This window comes from Canis aureus, chromosome 31 (genome assembly GCF_053574225.1).
Source record: "Canis aureus isolate CA01 chromosome 31, VMU_Caureus_v.1.0, whole genome shotgun sequence".
Classification (NCBI taxonomy): Eukaryota; Metazoa; Chordata; class Mammalia; order Carnivora; family Canidae; genus Canis; species Canis aureus.
In genome coordinates this window covers 38,381,053-38,392,915 of record NC_135641.1, presented here as the reverse complement: position 1 = coordinate 38,392,915, position 11,863 = coordinate 38,381,053, and the positions used below count along the sequence as shown (strand labels likewise).

Here is an 11,863-nt window from a genome sequence, read left to right as displayed (position 1 = left end):
ATTTTCTTTTTGTGTGTGTGGGAAACTAAGAGGCAAAAGTGAGAAGGCTTTTTTTTTTTTTTTCCATAGTTATAGATGACTGCAGGGGCAGAGCCAGAAATAGACACCCCTTTTTCATACATAGTTCAATTTCCAGCCAGGCCGAGCCCTGCCAATTGCAAACTGATCCGGTGTGTGCTGGCAATCCGTCCGCATGCAGTAAGTGATCATGTGCCACGCTCTCTGCAGAGAGGCATTAGCCTCCGCATCTGGCCAAGGTGGCCTCTTCTAGTAGACTGGCTGCTGGACCATGGCTGGAGCTAAAGGAAATCCAGGGTTTCTCCCTATCTTTCTGGGTCAACTTGGCTTGAGGGGGTGGGGGTGGGGGTTGGCACCAGTGCTCTGTTACTAGAAGAAATGGAAGTATACCTTCTCAGGTCTGTCCTAAACCTTCTCACGTCTTAGAGACACTCTCTGGAGCTGTAGGTTTCATAAGGTTACAATGCTTAATCTCAGTAGGGTTATCAGTCCTGTCATGTATTATAAACCCTCCAATCAAGGCAGTGGGAAACAGTGCTTCTATTTAATACCCGGAGAAATGGTGGAAGTCAGCGATTGATACCAACACAATGATGGGAAAAAGTGTCCAGAGGTGCTACTCACATAATCTCATTTTACTGCATCTTGAAAATTCAATAGAAAGGACTCCACTAACAATACCATTACACACTACTGATTATTGTTCTCAAATGTTCCTAAAGCCCTAAAAGCATAACTTAACAATAAAAATGCTCTATAAATACATCCCAACAATGTACGCAACTGTATTTTTTTTCCTTTGAAAACAAAAGCACGAGTGTTAGTCACAAGTCATATAATTTTACTTTAGTAATTTCTCAGCTAAAAGTGCATTATCATTTTCTAAACATTATAAAATCACAAATGAAGGAGCTATTGCTTGACATCGGAAAGTATTTCCAAACAATTTAGAAAAGGTGGAGAATATTGCACATGGGGTGAATTGCCTACTTAATATGTGATCTTTCTTGGGAGACATTTTGTTTGTCACTAGCTCTATGTTTTTTGCAAATGCATTGGGGGAAAAAGCAAAATGTCCTTGCAAAAAGCATTTATAATTTTCAAATTTCCTGCTTCAATGTGTCAATAATTCTTGGTTTTATCTTTTGCCATTAAAGCTTTTGGAATAAGTATATTTTTCAAATGAGTTAAAATTGTAGGAAGTTACTACTGTATCCTGTCCAAGAAACAAAAAAACAAAACAAACAAAAAGTTGAGAGCCATACATGCAAAATATGCTTCAGCCCTTGAAAAAAGATTTCAAACTGGTTTAGAAAAATATATTTTATGCTTCCTGTTTGTGCTCACACCATGGAACGAAGAGGGGATACATACAACTAAGAAAAAAACGCTAATACTATTTCCCCCAAAAATCATATTATTTCACCTCATGATGGAAAGAACTATTTTTTTTACAAATAAATATTTTTTACTTAGCAAGTCAAAATTAAATTACTAAATTAAATTACTAAAATATCTAACACTGATAATTTTTTAGTTTAAGTTTCAATTTAAAATTACTTTAATACTATTGATAATACCAAACTATTAAGTGAGGAACATTCTTAAAATGATTTTTAAAACCACTGGGGAAGTCCATGTCCTTTTAAATAATTCATATTTATATCAATACTCATTTTCAGAGTATCATGGAATTCCTTAAGATTTGCTGACTTAAAAATATAATGCAAATTAAAATTTAATAGCAATTTAAAAATAAAATGTACATATTTAATTTTTAATAAGTTTTAATATATTTTATGTTATTACATATTATTCTGTGTCGTTGGGAAATCTGGTGTGTTATTAAAATGTGTCTAGAATATTTTTTCAAAGCTGATCAGGAAAGCTTTCTAAAACATGTTTTCTGCTAAGGATCTGAAATACTACCACCTTACATTTTATTCAAATACCTTTGAAAATGATTATTTTCGGCTATCTTCCTAGATGGTGATTTTACATATTTCATTCAGATTTGTTTGCAGTTTTCATAAACAACATTTATTGGAGAACGCAAGAAGCATCAGAAGAGAAGTTTTAACTCCCTCAAACACAGTAAAATGATCAAACGTTTGGAATAGAAGTAAATTGTAAAAATGTGTCTTAACTGAGACGCTTTGCCCTAAGGAACCAAGACTTTGTGTTTGATGATTCTTCCATAAACCTGAGTTTATTTTAAAGAATTGATCCTTTTAATGTTAGAAAGTTGATGGAGAGAGAATTCCACTCACAAGTTTTTCCACTAGACACTATAAAATTCCATCACAGCCCCTCGCGTTTTTGGCCTCGGCAGGTGAACCCCACAGCTGAATATTGCCAGATCTTATTTTGAAAAATTGTGTTGTGTCTACAGGATGCAAATCATCTCATGAAAATTCAAGTCAAATGGAAAGCCTGCTTTGGTCCTAGGTGCTCCACTGGAGTTGAACAGTGAGAAGACCAAAACTCCGACGGAACATGAAGAAATTTATGGAAAGAAAAGACTAAGAAAAGTGAGGAGAGGAGGAGAGACAAGAATAAAAAGAGAAAGCAAAGAGAGCTAGGTTTGATCTGGAAAGACAGATTCCGTGACATGCTGCTTCATGCCGTTCCACGCAAATGGTGTTGCCTTCCCCGTAGCTGGTCTACAACCTATAATATACTCTATGTGATTACCCTTGTTGGGAATATTTGACAGTTGGTCAATTTTTCAGTTTCTCATTTTTTCTCTAGCTAGAAAGCAATGTTTTAATGCTTTTCTCTTTGCTAAAGAAATTAAGACTGTCACATATCAATAAAGAATGCTTTTCTAAACCAGGCGTTTGTACATTTTAAAAAAGATACTAGAGTACAACTTTTATTAACCTGAAAAATATGGGGGGGCGGACTTTTTAGAGAGCTGGATCATCCTTGATGACTCTTAATTATGTAAAAGCTGGACATTTTTGTTTACACCTGAAATTCTTACAATGCAAAATTATTCTGTACTGTTTATTTATATGTATAGACACTATACCTACCTAAACTCTCATTTTATATTGGTTTACATTAAAACTCAAATGAACTATGTATTCACTTTACTAGAAGTTAATGTGAAAAGTAAAAGCAATAAGGAACTCTATATCAATAGGAGGCTTATGTGAAATTCCGTCTTGTATGTGCTTTATCTTTCTCAGGACAATGGTTCAAAATCAGCGTTACAACCAGCAGGAGAAGAGGAGAATTACAAACTAAAGAATTCTAAATAATTCATGGATGTGCATGGAAATAATGTTTCAAAACTCAAGTCAGAAGCAGCTGCAGGGGGAATTTTTTTTTTTTTTAAGTCACAGTCAACAACAGTCATATTATTTCAGGTTAGCTCACACCATTGTGTGCCTTTACAATGCAACATTTGTACGTTTCCATTGGTTTGGGAAAGAAAATTTAGAAGACTCAAAACACACAAACAGCAAATATAAAGAATCCTTTCTAGTTCTCCCAGACAGTATGACTCAGTAGTAAGAAACACCATTCTGCTTGCAAAATCTAGTCTAAAACATGATTCTATATTTTCAAAAGTAAATCCAAACCTTGGCCAAATCTCTTAGGCGAGTAAGGCCCCCTTTCACAAAATAAATATAAAAATAAGACAAGTTATTGTTCCTGTTTCTTCCCCATTGTTTATTTCACAAATGCCCCTTATCTTGACATAGGTTTAAGATAAGGGTCATTGGAGACACTTGACAATAACAGAAAAACCACTCATTATCCAGGTAGGTCATTCACAATTCTAAGATTGAACAATGATGTGGAAGCAAATTATTTATTTTGCATAATATCGAAATCAGAAGTGTGAATGTAGCAATGGAAAAAGGAAAGTAATCAAAACTATTTGAGGATAAACATTGAAGTAAAACAGGATATTCTTTTAGATCTCACTTGGAAAGAAGACAACTGATAACCATATAAGTGGAACCATTCATCCTCAATTTATTTAGATTGGTTTTGCTCCAGCCCCCTTTTCATGGCAAGAACTCATGTTCTAGCTCCCTGGACTCACATAAAGATAATATTTATAAACATATTTACTGGATCGAGGTATAAAGGAATCTAAATTACCCTAATATCTCAAATAAAACAATAGGTCATAGTGACCTAAATGCTTTATGGAAATAATGTCTGTGATTTTATAGATTAAGCAATACATTCTTGAAAGTAACTTTTAAGTTAATATTTTAAGATTATTTTTGCTAAATACTGTCATTAAGTGAAGATGATGCTGACCCTGTAATTAATTGGGGTAAAACAAACATTGTCCATCCTTAACTTTCAGGAAAGAACTAGTTTCTTTTCTCACATAATGAAAAATTTCAGGTTTGTTTGTTAATCTCTCTTCCTTCGACAGTGTATGTTTGACCCTTTTGAAATCATGAGGTTACAAACAGTATATTTTGAGGTTTTTAAGAGATCCTGAACAGATTAAGATAATTTATCTTGTTGAATGCTAACATGAATTATAATATTTTAAGTAGTGGTTATTCCCAATCAAGATTTCTTTAAATTTCCAGTGAAGATTTAGCTAGATTGCAAATAAGCAGAGTCAGAACTCTTTAAGTACACACCTGAAGTTGCAATTTTCCTTTTCCTTTTTTTTTTCTTTTTAATAGTCACAGGTATTGTTTCCTGCTTTTACTTGTTATCAGTTCTGATACCCCAAAACTATCCCCATGCAGTTGATTCATATCGAAGCCAAACATTTCATGCGGTCTGTGACTTCGATTAATCAGCTCTCCCATAAAATTACAATTTAAAAACAATGCCAACTGCCGCCCTCCACATTGTAGTTCACAGACAAAAGCCATAATGTAACATGACTTGGCAATAGAAGGATGGTGAGTTGGGGGAGGTGGATTTGATCCCGACTTCATTTCTATTTTGACCATCTTGTTATTGACTGGCTCTGCGTTTTCTAGCCTATTAGCTAATACGTGCACGACACCAATGAGCCACCTGCACCTCCTTCTTTCCTTTTTACCATGTCTGGGTTTTCTGGCCTTTGTATTTCTCAGTCCTGGGGGTTCTCTCTCAGCTCCATCTCTGGCAGTTTATGGGGAGAGTGTGCCGCGAATGAGATCTACAGAAGCTGCCCCGCACGTTTATTATCACATGAAAATTCACTTCCATTTGCACAAGGGCCAGGAAGATCCAGGAGGTTTCGTCTCCTCCACTAGCTTTCATCTCTCTGCAGCAGCTGTCTGGTGAGCTCTGTGGTGAGATCTCATGCAGGATCTGAGAGAAAGTGTGCTCTGATCAAACTGGAGATGTCAACTCTTGAGTGCAAAAGTGAAAAGTCTGCCTTCCAGACATAGGCGCAAAGATCGGCGAATGACCAGCTACGCTCTGCCAAAAATCAGAAAATGATTTTGAGTTATGTATATGCTAATTTCCATGTATCTCTGGCTTGGTCTGAGAAAAGTAAACATGTAAAAATAGACTATACATAAAAATACACATATAAATAAAAAAATGAATGTTATTTTTCTGTTAGTACTTTTTAGAAATTGGCTGACGAAGGGTGATAACTTTAGATTGGACTCCACTAACTGCAGCGAGCAGTGTTTTGAGGCTTTTGCAGACAGAAGAGCAGGGACATAAAAAAAAATGGTTATTTGGTCAAATATTTGGTTTTAAAAAGAATCATTTATTGGTCTAAAACAAATGTGAAAGCATTCAAGGAAATAGTTACATATTCAGAAAACTAGTTATGATTGGGGCACTTGATTCAGTGAGACTGGAGACTTTTTCAGCTTTGATTTTCTTTCTGGTTAGGGTTCAAGGAGGGAGAACTAGAGCTACTTCCACATTCTCAGAAGTAGACTTACCTATTTTCTGCCCCCGAAGATCTAAGAAATCATTCAATTATTCTGATTATATTTAGTGGTTAGTAAGATTTTTTTCTACTCCAGGTCTTAAACTGTTGTGTGTCTTTTTAGTTGGAGCTTTAGCTCATGAGCATCCATTATAGTTATTTCCTGCCCCCTGCCCCATTTCTATTTTCTAATTGAGTTCATGAAGCAAAAGAAGGGAAGGCCCTTTTTGCCCCTAAAGAAAGCTGTAAATTTCGAAGTCTGTTTTTATAAATTCTCTCACATGTATCCAGTCACTATTTCTCATCAGTAGCATATGTACAGATACAACAGCCCACGAATGTGTCTGATTATTGGGCCATCAATTTCACTCTTACCAAATAAAATAGTTTGACTTTATTATTTACATGATTCTTAAAATATGTAGGCCACTGACCACACAAATAAACATGTGCTTTTGGATCAGTAGAAAGCCTGGTGTTTATGAACAGCGTTCTTTGTATTTTTAACAATATCTGGCACATATAAGCAAAACTCTTTACTGAAACATGGAGCCTGGATATTTGTGTGCTTCGTGATCTATGCTGGGCAGGGGCCCCAACCTCTGCTCTGTAGCAGACCAGAGTACGAAAATCTGTTATTGCAGTTTGACATTTTCTTTGCATGATTAGGTCAGTTGGTAAGTCTCCACTTTGCAGTTCTTAGAAGCCCAGATTTCCTGTTACCATGCAATGTGGTTCTGATTACAGCCGTACCGAAGCCCAGACGTAGTACCTGTGTTCTGCAAGCACTTCCACCTCTCATTTTCCATGTTAACATGAACAACTTATTGACCCTATCCTCTTCTTTGCCTGCAACGGTTGGGGAGACTGAGAATCCAAGGGGTCGTAGTGAGAAAACAGAAGGCCGAGTGTTACCCACATTCCAGGTTGTGGTACAGTGCTCCTGAGCTGGAGAAGAGAACCGTAAGGAACTCAAAGCAAAAGTGTTTTTCTCGTGAAGAGCCATGGCTCATCTGTTTTGTGCTTTAATTCTGTCACCACAAGTTCAGTTGGTGAGGCAGCATGAATGATCTTCCAAAGGAACACCTTCATCGACCGTGCAAGCCTCCGGTCCTACCCAATATTGCATGACGAATCTGGTCCATGGCACTTTCTCTGCTCACCTGACTCACACAGCTTCTTGCATAAGCTTGCATAAGCTTGTAAGCTGATGTAGACAGCTTCCGAACTCACCTCCTGCCTTTCACTCTCACTCCCCTACCTCCCCTTCCTCACAGTTGCCTGAATTTTCTTTCAAAAACGAATGCATTTAAATAAGATTGCTCCTCTCCTCTGCCAGGGTCCTCCACCGACTTCTCCACTTCTCGACTTCTCGACTTCTCGCTGCACTCTGATCAGGTTTCACACTCTCCTCTGTGACTTCAAAAGCCTGACATGATCTGGGCTGTGCCATTTTCCTGACCTCAATTCTTACCACTGTCCTTTTTTGCACACTGCATTCTATGCAACAATGGCTTTCTCCCTAATTCTGCCTTGAAGCCTTTGAACGGGCTGTTCCTTCTTCTCGAAAAAAGCTTTCTCTGCCTCATCACACTACTGACTCCTCATTCAGCCTTTAGATCTCAGCTGACCCATCATGTCACTTAGAGGACTCTTCCTGGGCCTCTGATCTACAGAATTCTTTGAGGGAGTCTCCCTCCACCATCTATTTTATTTCTTGGACAGCCCTCACTACACTTTAATATTATCTAGTTGCTTCATTGACTTACTAGTTTATTTTTTGTCTTCTTATAGAGGAACCATGTGCTTCCTGGAGAAAAGGGACTTGATCTTATTTTCGGTGGGCTGGTTGCCTGGTGCGGCAAAGCCACCCAATACCCTTGTTGTTGGGTGGATGGATGAAAGACCAATCACTGAGTTTATCTAAGTCCACTCACCAGAAAAGGCTTGGGACTGGTTTCAGAGTCTTAATCTACCACAACTAACTTGAGGCACATTAGCTTTCATTCCCTTGTTTCTACACTTGTCTTGATTCTCGCCAGGGTCCTACATTCATTTAGTTTCCATCACTCTTATTCATTTAGTTTCTAGTAGCACCCAACACAGGCTAGGGATTTTATGATTGTTAGTAGAACTGCAATCTGACATTTTATTTTAACCAAGATGAGCAACCTCATATTGCCATGTAACTTCTTAACTCTGCTAAAAAAAAAAAAAAGAAAGAAAGAAAGAAAGAAAAAAAAAGTCATTTTCTAAACATAAAGAGAGTAAAATTAGTAACAACGTTCTCCCTGTTTTAATGTCAACACTGTACACTTCCAGGATTCCTGAAATGTGAAGGGTAAGCAAGCTGAAAGATAAAAATAATACTTGGAGCTTTTATAGGAACATCTTTCAAAGAGGTTTTGCATATTACTGTATCTGTTTACATGGAATTTCTTTAAGGAAGTGTTCTTGCATCTCCTTTTTGAGACAGGATTAATGTTAGGTGACTCACCAGAAGCCCTGGTGAGCCAGTAGTAAAGGAAGTACCTGTGTTTCTAATCTCCCCCCTCCCGCCCCCCCCACCCCTCCCTGCTCTACCTTCCTGCCCCTTTGCTGTTTGAATGTTTTTGCTATTTGATTCCCTTTGGCTTTTTTTTTTTTTTTTTTAAGTTCAAATTTACTTTCTCGTTTTCAACGCATTATTTAAAAGTATCCACAAACAAAAGCAAGCCCTGGGAATGGAAAGAGAGTGGTATTTGGGGAATAGGAAAGAAAGGGGATGGGGAGAGACTGTGATAAGAATCAGGAAATCTCAGAACTTCAAGAAACCTCTTCACCAACCAGAGCAAAGGCCAGGCCAGGGCGAGGCAATTCCTTTTCAAAGGCAGCCGGAAGGAAGACCGGAAATGACCAGTGCATATACTCATCATTTATGGCAATGCCTTGCTTCTGAACCATTCCATGAGCCACACCCCTGAAGATATTTAAAAGCTCTGGCTATCAAACACAATTTGATTGGCTGCTAAAGACTTATTTTCAGATGTGATGGATAAAACAGAGGCACTTAACTTCCTTTTCTGCTTTTACATCTCCATGACACATCTTTTTCCCTTTTTCTAGGAAGGATAAAATGCACTTTTAAGGGGAGGTGGAGTCATAGCAGACCAACAAGGGTGGCAACGACGCCTGTTCTGATTTCACCAATGAAAACCATAAAGTACAACTAATGGGCAATTACTCAGAGAGATTTAGGCCACTGGTGGTAAGCTGGGAGAGGACTCCCCCCCCACACCCCCACACCCCTGCCCCCAGCTGCTTTGCCTTGCTCCCACTACCACAGCCCAACTCTCAGTTCCAAGTATAGGCAGGGAGAAAATGACAAAGCCTTGAAATGTTAATTTTCAAAGGCATCTTGTGGATTTTTTTTTCTTTTCATCTGGAAGGGTTCAGGAAACACTGTGAAGAAATAAACAAGCAATTGGGGAAAAGGGCTTCTTCCATGCTAAGAAAAAAAAAAAAAAGAAAGAAAAAGAAAAAGGAAGAATAAAAAGATGCCGCACTGTGGGGCTTAGAGAGCGCAGGGGTTTATTTACTCCCCTAATTCCTCTACACCATTCAGGACAGTGCACTGAGCCTCGGTGAGCCTGTTTCCATCTTTTGAGAATACTATTTATTTTGAAGTTTGTTTTGAGGTCTGATCTAGTACTAGGTTCATAGGAGACAGTCAATAGCTGATAATTTTAAAAATCATGGAGGCCATTTGAACAGGGTCAAAAACAAAGAATTGCTAGTAGCTTAGAGTAGGAGACACAGTATTCTTCTCCAGGTCTGCTGTAACGGGAAAGCTACCACTACATAGGAGACCTTCAGCTGTACAGAGGCCACATTCAGAAAACAAGAAACAAAAAACCCTTTTAAAAGATATCTCATTGTATTAATTGTAGGTTAAATATGTGTCTGAAAAATCAATAATGAGAATATGAATTAGTGTATCTTAGGATATCCAGAAAAAATGATTTGGATGTCAGGTTACTGGCTTGTTCATGGGAAAAAGAGGTAAGAAGGATCTCTCTCTAAAAGCAAGGTTATTTATGTTATGAAGTCAATCATTGGAATGTTTTTAAATTTTTTTTAAACTTTCACCCAGTTATATTAGCAGCATACAGACACAACCTGCATATACTCTGGTAGCTTGTTGTTATGTATTTTTCTTTCCTATTATTAAGGTAATGTAGATAACCTAGATCACGTTTTCTTACACTGTTTTCACTGCAACTTGCTATGTGAAGAGTAAACTTCAAACTTCTTACAAATTCACTAAAACAACCTCCAAGTTTTTCTAAGGATTTTTTTTGCCAATAATAGTAGCTTTTGCTATTTTGTTTTTTACTGATTTATAAGTAACGTGTGTTCATAGATTAAAAGCAAACAGACACACATGCAGACTCTATAGGAAAGTTCTATAGAAGTAAGAAAACATCAGCTATGAGCCCATTACTCGGAGATAATTGTTTTCTGGTGCTTATCATCCAGACATTGTGTAGTCGTTCCCAGCTTGCTCCAAAATGAAATCATGCTATGATGTTTCAATCTCATTTTAACTTAAAATACACCATAGGCTTTCAACACCAGTAATCATTCATTTTTATTTGTATTATATTTAATGATTTACATGATAGTCCATTTGTATGGATATACTCGAATTTATTAAAACAATTTTCCTTTTTAAACAATTTAAGTTTTCTTTCTTTCTTTCTTTCTTTCTTTCTTTCTTTCTTTCTTTCTTTCTTTTTTTTGCTATTAAAACCTATAATTGTATTGTCTGTTTTCATAGGATTAATTCCTAATAGTGAAATTTCTAGGTCAAAGGAAATTCATATTTCAAAAAGTTTTTGGTATATATTTTCAAACTGCCCTCATGAGAGTTGTTCCTAGTGTTTGGAAGTGGCTTCTCTCTCTTGTGAACACTGGACATTATAATTCTTTTTAATCTGTGCTTATCTAGTAATAGAAAAGTACCCCACTTTAATTTTCATTTGTTTACTGTTAAGCATGAACAACTTTTTCATATGTTTGTTGGGTGAGATCCTGCTTCTGTGAATTGCCTATTCATGCCCTTTGTCTATTTTTCCACTGGCCATTCATCTTTTTTTCAACCTGATTCTTCATAGTGTCTTGCATATTGGGGCTATTGCTGGTCATTTTGTAAATTAATTATTTTTAAATTCATTTTAGCAGCTCACAGCATCTGGAATCTCAAGTAAAAAATGGCACAAGTTTGTATGGGGAAAGAAGGGTGGGGGAACATCAAGAAATAGGATGGGCCTTAGGGAGAGATCCAGGGTATCCAAAATATTATTTGAAATAGTAGCTAAATTGCAACATGAGAGAGTTGGATTGCACACAAAAATATATTTCCTAATAGTTAACATTTTAAAGTGTTGGCCAGATTCTAGAGCAGGATGTCAAGATCTTCCTTCATGGGACTTTGCAAGTGGGTTTCACACCTTTTTGTTTGGCTTGCATATTGCAAAAGGATGGGCCAGATGACTGGTCAAGATGTGCCTTTGTCCAAAGTACTTATTTTCTTTTATTTTTCAGATATAAACTTGAGATTCGTAAATGCCTTAATCCCAGGCTCTTTTTAGTTATCTTACCAATGCTATGTATACTGTCCTTCCTAAGAAATGAGAGATTCTGAGCCGTATTTCCAAACTTGAGAACGCATAAAACTAGCTCTGTGTTTCACTTCTTCCTAATACATAAAGAATGACTATGAGTCATCTTCCTAAGCTTTAATTTCTTACTGCTCTCTTGTGGCCATTCAAATGAACTGTCCAGATTTTTTTTTTCTTAACAGATCCTATAATGTTAATAATTTTTTTTTTTTATCAAGCAGAATCATCGAATTTTGTCTGTGTAACAAATGTAGAGTCTCTGACACTTGAATATCGAGGTCACAGAATAATTCTTCATTTTATTACGGACTAC

At 36.9% G+C, this 11,863-nt stretch overlaps 1 long non-coding RNA gene across 2 annotated transcripts in view; it reads right to left on the bottom strand.

Moving 5' to 3' along the window:
• Nucleotides 1-3,755: 3,755 nt before the first annotated feature.
• LOC144302255 (uncharacterized) overlaps nt 3,756-11,863 on the bottom strand; it is a 34,185-nt gene continuing 26,077 nt past the window's right edge. For both annotated transcript variants that reach the window (XR_013369093.1, XR_013369095.1), the window contains one exon: nt 3,756-5,418. This is a non-coding gene — a long non-coding RNA (uncharacterized LOC144302255). The remainder of the gene's footprint in view (nt 5,419-11,863) is intronic.